Raw genomic sequence first — 11,024 nt, 5'->3', positions numbered from 1 at the left:
TGTGTGCCAAGGCAGACACAAATACCCGCACCGACAACAGGAGTGAGAGTGTATGCCAAGGCAGACACAAATACCCGCACCGACAACAGGAGAGAGAGTGTGTGCCAAGGCTGACACAAATACCGCAGCGACAACAGGAGTGAGAGTGTATGCCAAGGCAGACACAAATACCCGCACCGACAACAGGAGAGAGAGTGTATGCCAAGCCAGACACAAATACCCGCACCGACAACAGGAGAGAGAGTGTATGCCAAGGCAGACACAAATACCCGCACCGACAACAGGAGAGTGTATGCCAAGGCAGACACAAATACCCGCACCGACAACAGGAGAGAGTATGCCAAGGCAGACACAAATACCCGCACCGACAACAGGAGAGAGAGTGTGTGCCAAGGCAGACACAAATACCCGCACCGACAAACGGAGAGTGTATGCCAAGGCAGACACAAATACCCGCACCGACAACAGGAGAGTGTATGCCAAGGCAGACACAAATACCCGCACCGTCAACAGGAGAGAGAGTGTATGCCAAGGCAGACACAAATACCCGTACCGACAACAGGAGAAAGAGTGTATGCCACGGCAGACACAAATACCCGCACCGACAACAGGAGTGAGAGTGTATGCCACGGCAGACACAAATACCCGCACCGACAACAGGAGAGAGAGTGTATGCCAAGGCAGACACAAATACCCGCACCGACAACAGGAGAGAGAGTGTATGCCAAGGCAGACGCAAATACCCGCACCGACAACAGGAGTGAGAGTGTGTGTCAAGGCAGACACAAATACCCACACCAACAACAGGAGTGAGAGTGTATGCCAAGGCAGGCACAAATACCTGCACTGACAACAGGAGAGAGAGTGTGTGCCAAGGCAGACACAAATACCCGCACCGACAACAGGAGTGAGAGTGTATGCCAAGGCAGGCACAAATACCCGCACTGACAACAGGAGAGAGAGTGTGTGCCAAGGCTGACACAAATACCGCAGCGACAACAGGAGTGAGAGTGTATGCCAAGGCAGACACAAATACCCGCACCGATAACAGGAGAGAGAGTGTATGCCAAGCCAGACACAAATACCCGCACCGACAACAGGAGTGAGAGTGTGTGCCAAGGCAGGCACAAATACCCGCACTGACAACAGGAGAGAGAGTGTGTGCCAAGGCAGACACAAATACCCGCACCGACAACAGGAGTGAGAGTGTATGCCAAGGCAGACACAAATACCCGCACCGACAACAGGAGAGAGAGTGTGTGCCAAGGCTGACACAAATACCGCAGCGACAACAGGAGTGAGAGTGTATGCCAAGGCAGACACAAATACCCGCACCGACAACAGGAGAGAGAGTGTATGCCAAGCCAGACACAAATACCCGCACCGACAACAGGAGAGAGAGTGTATGCCAAGGCAGACACAAATACCCGCACCGACAACAGGAGAGTGTATGCCAAGGCAGACACAAATACCCGCACCGACAACAGGAGAGAGTATGCCAAGGCAGACACAAATACCCGCACCGACAACAGGAGAGAGAGTGTGTGCCAAGGCAGACACAAATACCCGCACCGACAAACGGAGAGTGTATGCCAAGGCAGACACAAATACCCGCACCGACAACAGGAGAGTGTATGCCAAGGCAGACACAAATACCCGCACCGTCAACAGGAGAGAGAGTGTATGCCAAGGCAGACACAAATACCCGTACCGACAACAGGAGAAAGAGTGTATGCCACGGCAGACACAAATACCCGCACCGACAACAGGAGTGAGAGTGTATGCCACGGCAGACACAAATACCCGCACCGACAACAGGAGAGAGAGTGTATGCCAAGGCAGACACAAATACCCGCACCGACAACAGGAGAGAGAGTGTATGCCAAGGCAGACGCAAATACCCGCACCGACAACAGGAGTGAGAGTGTGTGTCAAGGCAGACACAAATACCCACACCAACAACAGGAGTGAGAGTGTATGCCAAGGCTGACACAAATACCCGCACCGACAACAGGAGTGAGAGTGTATGCCAAGGCAGACACAAATACCCGCACCAACAAGAGGAGAGAGGGTGTTGCCAAGGCAGACACAAATACCCGCACCGACAACAGAAGTGAGAGTGTGTGCCAAGGCAGACACAAATACCCGCACCGACAACAGGAGTGAGAGTGTGTGCCAAGGCAGACGCAAATACCCGCACCGACAACAGGAGTGAGAGTGTATGCCAAGGCAGGCACAAATACCCGCACTGACAACAGGAGAGAGAGTGTGTGCCAAGGCAGACACAAATACCCGCACCGACAACAGGAGTGAGAGTGTATGCCAAGGCAGACACAAATACCCGCACCGACAACAGGAGAGAGAGTGTGTGCCAAGGCTGACACAAATACCGCAGCGACAACAGGAGTGAGAGTGTATGCCAAGGCAGACCCAAATACCCGCACCGACAACAGGAGAGAGAGTGTATGCCAAGCCAGACACAAATACCCGCACCGACAACAGGAGAGAGAGTGTATGCCAAGGCAGACACAAATACCCGCACCGACAACAGGAGAGTGTACTGTATGCCAAGGCAGACACAAATACCCGCACCGACAACAGGAGAGAGTATGCCAAGGCAGACACAAATACCCGCACCGACAACAGGAGAGAGAGTGTGTGCCAAGGCAGACACAAATACCCGCACCGACAAACGGAGAGTGTATGCCAAGGCAGACACAAATACCCGCACCGACAACAGGAGAGTGTATGCCAAGGCAGACACAAATACCCGCACCGTCAACAGGAGAGAGAGTGTATGCCAAGGCAGACACAAATACCCGTACCGACAACAGGAGAAAGAGTGTATGCCACGGCAGACACAAATACCCGCACCGACAACAGGAGTGAGAGTGTATGCCACGGCAGACACAAATACCCGCACCGACAACAGGAGAGAGAGTGTATGCCAAGGCAGACGCAAATACCCGCACCGACAACAGGAGTGAGAGTGTATGCCAAGGCAGACACAAATACCCGCACCGACAACAGGAGTGAGAGTGTATGCCAAGGCAGACACAAATACCCGCACCAACAACAGGAGAGAGTGTATGCCAAGGCAGACACAAATACCCGCACCGACAACCGGAGATTATGAAAAAGAAAGAAGTGTCTAATATTCTTAATTATTTTCTATAATCATTCCCCAAGACTGGCAGTCAGTGCTGTATTATTAAGCTGTGTGAGAAGCCTCGGGATAAACGAATGACTAGAAATGTCAGAAATGCCCCAGACCTATTCCTCCCGTGTCACTGTGAAGGTGTGTTATGGGGCGGAACATTCAGCTCCTCGGGCTTCTCAGCTCTATAAGGTGAAGGAGATGGGTCTGGGAGTTCACAGGACAGGACTGGAGGCGACAGCTCTGTGCGCCTCCCAGTCAGGGCGGCCTTAAAACAACATGGAAAGAAAGGGGGTTTAAAAAAGAAATACATTTAAACCAAATTAGTCATTTGGGTGTAACTACTGCACTGTATGTCATTAACCTCTTCACGGCAAGCCACCGGGACTGCACTTATGACTCAGGGTCTGGGAGTCTGTGAAAGGGCAGATTTGATGTTCCATAGATGCCCAATGTGACGTTGTGCAAGTTATTTTGGGCTGGACGTTGTGGGATAATTGACGTGATGGGGCGAGGAGGAACGAGAACGTTTCCAGATAAAAAACGGTGGCAAAAAAACCCTCTAATGAATTACTTAAATATAGTGGTCAAAATGACAACAAAAAAACCCAGTTGTACCAAGTCTAAAATCTACGTATTCTTAAAATTGTGACAATTCTTTTAGGCCTTCATTTAGAAAGATGTACTGTATACAATATTTATATTATAAAAACCTTTCTAGTAACTACTGGTGCTGGAGAAATGTAGACAGCTGAGGTCTTCATAGATGAAAACTTATGCATTTCTACTTCCCGTGTACTATTAGAAAACCAGGTCAGGGGATACCTTATTTTGAAATAAATGTCCTTTCTTTAGAAAGAAATCAGAATATATATATGTGTGTAAAAACAAAAAAAAACCTTGTAGTATTCTCATTTTTGTAGATAAAAAAGTAGTGGTCCTTCAGACTCCTTAGTGTTGTCGTCCTACCTAAAGAACAAAGAGATCCCACTGAAATCAGCGAGGTCTTTAGCTTGGATAAATCCGGCACTGATGTTTGCACCCGAAGTGTTGGCCTTGGAGAGTCAATTTAACCCTGTGTCTATTTGCATTGACGCATCATGGTGTATTGCTTTGACTTTTGTCCAATGAGCATGTGGGCGAGGTGCAGGAGGACGGGATGAGTGGGGTGGGGGGTTACATGACACCTGTATGATACATTGCCAGTTTCTTTTTTTAACTTTTACTACTGTCCACAAATCTGTCAGATCCTGGCCGACAATCTGCGTAAAAATGTAGGAGGCGCGTTCTTCCATCTGACTCACACACGGTCAGAAAGCGGAGCAGTGCGTGAAAAGACGTTCCTTGTGCAGTGAGCCGTCACAAGCTTTACCATACCCATTGGCTTTGCAAATGACGGAAGGCATGAGTGAATGTTTCTCTGCAAAGCTGGTCCAACCAGGTTTATCAGAGAAAACATGATGGAGTCTGTCCTGATATAGCCATAAAAAAGTCAAGTTGTACCCCCAGTGCAATGTAACATCTCTATGGATTAGCTGAATATTGTTCTCATTGCTTATATCAATGTTATGTTATATTATGCTCCTGTACCTTATACCTCAATAAAAATACAAGTTATAAAAAAAAAAAAAAGTTGTACAGTAGGTGTAGTAAGGCAAGCGGGAGGTTAACCAGGTGAACTAGCCCTCCAGCTGTATCATGTGAAGGTGCAGCATGTCAGTGCAGATGGTCCATCACGTCAGGGGGAGTGGCCCACACAGGTGGACAACGAGACTTGATATAGACCAGCTCCCATTGCTCACGTTCTAGAAAGAGGATGTTATCACAATATGACCATTAAAATATAACATTTTAAGGTGCAGAATGGCCACCAAGAAGTGTTGCCTTGTTCTGGCAGCCAGTAGGGTTAACTTTTGGGGCACGTGTGTTCCCTTTACCAACACTATTCCAGAACGTATACAAGTCACACCCCCTTTAAGTAAATCACTTATAAATGGTACCTGGGATTAGCTGTATCAGTGGATGCATTATAGGTGCAGGGGATTGTCTGTATGGCGTGATGGACCAAACTCTGAGCTCTTTCATACACCTGTCACACGGCTATGCAGCTGTAAGAGATAAGTCTCAGGACTCCCACAGATCATGTCCCGTTACCCCAGAACAGAGAAACGAGGTATAACAATGAATGTTTGAAGCTTATGAATCAGATCCACCTTGGTTAGGCCCCTGGGCGTGGGGGTTTCACCTTTTCTCCTCACTATCCCCTGAGGGGAGCAGTTATAGGACATGGGTGATGAGGAGGTGCAAGTCAAGTGGGTTCCAATGTACTGTAGAACACTCCAAAAACACAGAATACTATGTTAGATAATGCACTCAAGTAGAGATGATATAGTTGAATGCTAAAATATAACTTTTAATAGTATTACAGTATATTAAGATACAAGGTCCCATCAGAAACTTTGAAAAACACGCAAAATAAATATATATTTTAAAAAGAAATAACTTTGTATGGGCGGGTACACAGACATGATGAGAAATCTAAGAGTGGCAGAAATGAGACACTTTGTTTTATTAGTTTAAAAAAAGGGTTGTGTAACAAATGTTGTGAGAGATTAAGTATTTGAATAAATCTAGCACGTCAGAGGGATTATTTTTTTTTAATGACAGGTCAAGTCCCTTCCTGGTTCTGTGTGGATCTAGAAAATGAGCTTAACCTGGGGGTTCTCATTGGTGGACCACTCACAGTGAGCGTAACCTGGGGGTTATCATTGGTGGACCACTCACAGTGAGCGTAACCTGGGGGTTATCATTGGTGGACCACTCACAGTGAGCGTAACCTGGGGGTTATCATTGGTGGACCACTCAAAGTGAAATATGTATATTATGGAAGTCTGGTGACAGTACCCTGGCTGTCAGCCTCAAGGGAACCGCACATCCTTGAAATGTCCCCTGTGAATAAGGCAAGATGGCGGCATACACTAGGTAGAGAGCCTGTACACAAGATGGCGACACACACTAGGTAGAGTGCCTGTACACAAGATGGCGGCACACACTAGGTAGAGTGCCTGTACACAAGATGGCGGCACACACTAGGTAGAGTGCCTGTAGACAAGATGGCGACATACACTAGGTACAGTGCCTGTACACAAGATGGCGGCACACACTAGGTAGAGAGCCTGTACACAAGATGACGGCACACACTAGGTAGAGTGCCTATACAGGCAGATGGTGCAAGGCAAAAAGGGGGAACGGTCAGTCTATAACGAACCCACAATACCAGCACGGCACAGGAGTAGAACAAATAAAAATTTCAGTCCAACAAGCAAACATGTACGCCCGACGTTTCGGTCTCCTGGTGGAACCTTCTTCAGGGGTCCGGAAACATCGGGCTGCATGTTTTAGTTTTTCTACTCCTGTGCCGTGCTGGTGTTTTGGATCACCATTGTGATCCGTATAGACTTTTACTGTGAATTACAGAGAGGTGACGAATAGGTCATGTACCACCCCTTCTTACCCTGGTGCTAGTAGGAGCTGTCGGGGCGGCCGCGGCGCCGGGGACTCCCATAAGTATTGGCTCAGGGTGCCGCCATGTTAGGCGCAATTCGCACATGCACAGTAGCACGATAGTTGCGGCGGCCCCTACAGATAGAGTTGCGCATGCGCAGTGATACAGGAGAGGCGGCCATTTTAGATAGGAGCATCCCTAGCGGCGGCCACTACCAGGGAAGACTACAAGTCCCATGAGCCTCAGGGAGTTGGGATACCAGGTGGTCACAGCAGCCAATGGGGTTGTCAGAACTCTCTGCTCTCTGATTCTGAAACATTCCGCGCGCTGGAGAAAAGAGGCAGTTGGTGACAGTTGGTGCTGGGAGGCAAGGGGAGAGGAGGTGCATAGTGCATGGGGTCAGTGTCCCACTGCATAGGCCAGAATATCCCCCTAGGCCTCAGCTCATTCCCTGAGTCACCACAAGCTTGTGGTACTGCAGGGAACAGCCCTAGATAGGGACTTTACCATTTACTGATAGTAGCAGTCAGGGACACAGCATTTTCCTGCGCTACAAAGTGATCTGTAGTTTGGGATCAGACTGCACTGCGGAGTCAAGCCTCGTGAGAGACCTCCCTGACAGTGAGGAACTACTCGTGAGAGACGACGCTGGATCTGCGGATCCTTTTCGAAGTATCAGCGACCAGGTGCTGGAGCGCCCAGCAGGTATTATTATAAAATGCACCAACACCGGTACCTACAGGCGCTGATCCCGCCTTGGGGGGTGGGTTTCTTGGGGACACTAAAGGTTAAGTGACCAAGGGACTGGTCCAGTACATTGGACACGGTGTGGGGTGCACACGGTGGTGGGGAAGGGACACTTGCACAGTGGGTGCACTCTGAACTACTGGTATACAGCTATATCATTCTTATATGTGTATATGTCATTCAAGGTTATAACTGCCATATAAGTGTGTATGTTCGCTAATGTTATTTCATGCATATGTGTTATTAGGCCCAACGTGTGTGTATATATATATATATATATATATATATATATATATATATATATATAGTAAACTGTTACATATACTTGTGGTTTGTTATTATTGTTCTTGTCCAGGGGAATCTCACATCTAGGGGATCCTGGGCAAGTGGAGGCGCTGCCATTTACTATTGTTGCCCCAGGCTCCAAGTTAGCGGAGGCTCAGATCTCGGTGAGACAGCAGGTATATACAGCATTAGTAAGGTAAAATAGCAAATGTGTGGTGCTGCAAAAAAAAGCCTTTTAAGACAAAAAATATATCTTGATAGGAGAATCCTGTGGTGCAACCCCCCTGTGGTTGAATGGCTGAATAAGCCCAAATAGAATAGGTGAAAGCTGCTGATATAGCTCCAATAATAAACCGACTAGCGGACTAGGGTCCCCACAATCACTGCAGTAAGGGACCTCACATATATGTGAACCAGCATATAAATGGCGGCACACACTAGGTAGAGTGCCTATACAGGCAGATGGTGCAAGGCAAAAAGGGGTAACGGTCAGTCTATAACGAACCCACAATACCAGCACGGCACAGGAGTAGAACAAATAAAAAATTCAGTCCAACAAGCAAACATGTACGCCCGACGTTTCGGTCTCCTGGTGGAACCTTCTTCAGGGGTCTGGAAACATCGGGCTACATGTTTTAGTTTTTCTACTCCTGTGCCGTGCTGGTGTTTTGGATCACCGTTGTGATCCGTGTAGACTTTTACTGTGAATTACAGAGAGGTGACGAATAGGTCACATTTAGTTTGAGGTCTATATTAGAAATAAAATATATCTTGTATCACATGTGAAGCGTAAGGATACAAAAGACATATATTTCTAAGCAGCACATTCAGCTGTCCAATGGAGCCCAAAAATTCTGGACTAGTTAAACTGCATATGTGAGGTTTCCATTTGTCACTCCGACAGAGCACTAAACACATAACGTTTATCAGGCATGCATATTACGTATACAGGCGCAACACTGAACATGGCGTGCGTCTAAATATTATAGAAATGAAGTTAGGAAATCTTTTATATATTCAGTTAATTTTTAAAAGTCTTTTTTTCCCCTTTAAAATGTTACCCAGAAAGATTGACAGTAAATAAAAATACCACTCGTGGGTTTGCACGTCTCAGGCAGGTCTGCAACCCTGTCATTCCCCATTATCGCTTAGCAAACCGTGCGCTGCTCGGCAGCCGGGGATTCTGGGGGATGACATGCAAGTGAGCACAACGTGGGTTAAAGAAGTGTACAGAGCAGAGGTGCGCAAACTGGGGGGCGCAAGAATTTCTAAAGGGGGCGCAATGGTTACAGAGACTCCCGCGCTCCTCCCCAAGGCATTTAAATTAAATGCCTGTGGAGGCGTGAGGCCTCTGTAACTCCCTCACCTGCTCTCTGCTGGCTCTTTGGCGACACGTCGCCACGGCAACGTGGCGGCAAATGACGCCGCAGTCAGGTGACTCAATGCCAAATGACGCTGGCTCCTTGATGAGGGATGGTGGGGCTGCCAGGTGGGGGTGGGGGGGTGGGGGGGCGCAGCTCAGGAATTTTGCGCGCCCCTGGTATAGAGAGATTGATGAAACGGGTGGGTAAGGACCTCCCCAGAAGGGTGGTCCCATTCTGTTTGCAAGGCAGAAGGATTTCTGGAATAAAAAGCATGCATTTGTGATTAACAATGACATTTTAACCGACTGAGGGGCCTATGCCAACTAGAGACGTAAAGTCTCATATTCTCAACTCAAAGAGCCTTCCAGGCACAATCTGGCACTGTGCATGTTTGGTAACGTACTGTATGTTAGGGAATTCTGGTTGTTTATCCTTTTTATTTGATGAAACTGATTAAATTGTATTGTTTGTTCTTGTAATAATCTTTTTTTCTGTAAACCAAGCACTTGACTACTTTCGTATATTACATCTAAACCTGAATAAGTATATCTTTGGGCTTGGATTGAACTGTTTGTAGAGAGTGATTTACATTTTCAGCCACATTTTGCTACAGCAGATTTGCTTTAGTTGATAGGGACCAACGACTGCAAATTACATTTTTGAAAAGCAATGTCATGATATATTGTGACTGATTGAGAGGAGATATTATTCGTGAGAGTTATTTTGTGTAGGTGAAGATTGGATCAGCTGCATAGTTGTGTGTATTAACCCATGGCACATATACTGACAGGTGTGCAGTTAGTGACAGGGTGTATCATATAAATCAATGTGAAACACCCTGAGCTATTTGTTATTTTACCTGTGAATGCTATCAATACTTCCTATAAGGAAGTGACACAAAATAAACCCTATATACAATCCTGAAAATGTCACCACGGTTTTACTGTCTATTATCTAAACTCCACAGTATCAGTGATAAGATAGGAATGAATATACAAGGCATTTGTCTGAGTATAGATAAAGTAATCCCTACATGTACGTATCCTGTAAGTGTGATTCATGTCTTCTGATGTGTGTTAGCATCACATAGCTTACACTATGTCCTTTCTCTTTCTCATCAGGACATTTTTCAAACACTGGAAGGACTGAGATGAATTTTGGGGGGGGGAGGGTGAATATTCACCTGTATTTTGAAGCACAATGTTTTCCTGGGGTTGTTTGTGCCTTAGCTACCCTCAAAACTTTCTATTTGAACGGACTGGGGGACTGTTTTCTGAGCGCTTCATCCCAGGCAGGATCGGTCATCATTTGACACATCACGTTGGCATTTCACAGTTTTATTTAAGTTTATCTTTTGCGTGTTTTGTTCTTTTCACTAAGGTTTATTTTGTGTTGCAACAAGGCTCCAAACCAGTTACCTTTAATCTATAAGGAGGATTACGTTTGATGTAGGAAGCCAATGGCATTTTTTATTTGTTTGCAGAATGTTGTTATGACGAGTTATGCTATAACGGCCTAGCGGGCCTACTGCGTGGTTTGCCTACCCCACCATACAAACTTAGACGACACAGTTTTTTGTGGAAGTAAAAATGGTCACAGCTTTATTGTTTAACAAAACTATCAAATAACTGTCAGGCCATAAATGACGACACGCGTCAACCGGGAGACACAGTCTCCGCCGCGAGGAGCACTCTCGCCCCTTACCACGGCCCCGTCATCCGTACTCCCCAGGTCCCCCTTTTCATGGCCGCCTGGGCCTACCCGCATAGGATAGAGCCCAGCTACCTAAGATTGGTGCCAGGGGTACAGCGACCGACCGCCTGCGTCGGCGCCTCCAGCCCGCACGATCTTCTCCAGGGGACCGTTACCTGGCGGCCCATCCGCATCGGGTGGAGCCCCATTTCGGGTATTTACGGTGTCCCTATGATGACTGGCCTGACAGTTCCGCCACCCGGAGGACCCATTA

At 47.2% G+C, this 11,024-nt stretch overlaps 1 protein-coding gene across 3 annotated transcripts in view; it reads left to right on the top strand.

Annotated features, from left to right (window-relative positions):
- The first annotated feature begins 7,018 nt into the window (after positions 1-7,018).
- LOC142497920 (hyaluronan synthase 1-like) overlaps positions 7,019-11,024 on the top strand; it is a 78,132-nt gene continuing 74,126 nt past the window's right edge. For 2 of the 3 annotated variants that reach the window (XM_075606370.1, XM_075606369.1), the window contains exon 1: positions 7,019-7,367. The gene's annotated coding sequence lies outside the window, so the exon portion shown is untranslated. The remainder of the gene's footprint in view (positions 7,368-11,024) is intronic. The other variant, XM_075606371.1, reaches the window with a different exon arrangement.

Source organism: Ascaphus truei, chromosome 6, assembly GCF_040206685.1.
Source record: "Ascaphus truei isolate aAscTru1 chromosome 6, aAscTru1.hap1, whole genome shotgun sequence".
In the NCBI taxonomy this organism is placed as follows: Eukaryota; Metazoa; Chordata; class Amphibia; order Anura; family Ascaphidae; genus Ascaphus; species Ascaphus truei.
The sequence above is the reverse complement of the archived record's forward strand: the minus strand, read 5'-3'. Positions and strand labels throughout refer to the sequence as shown.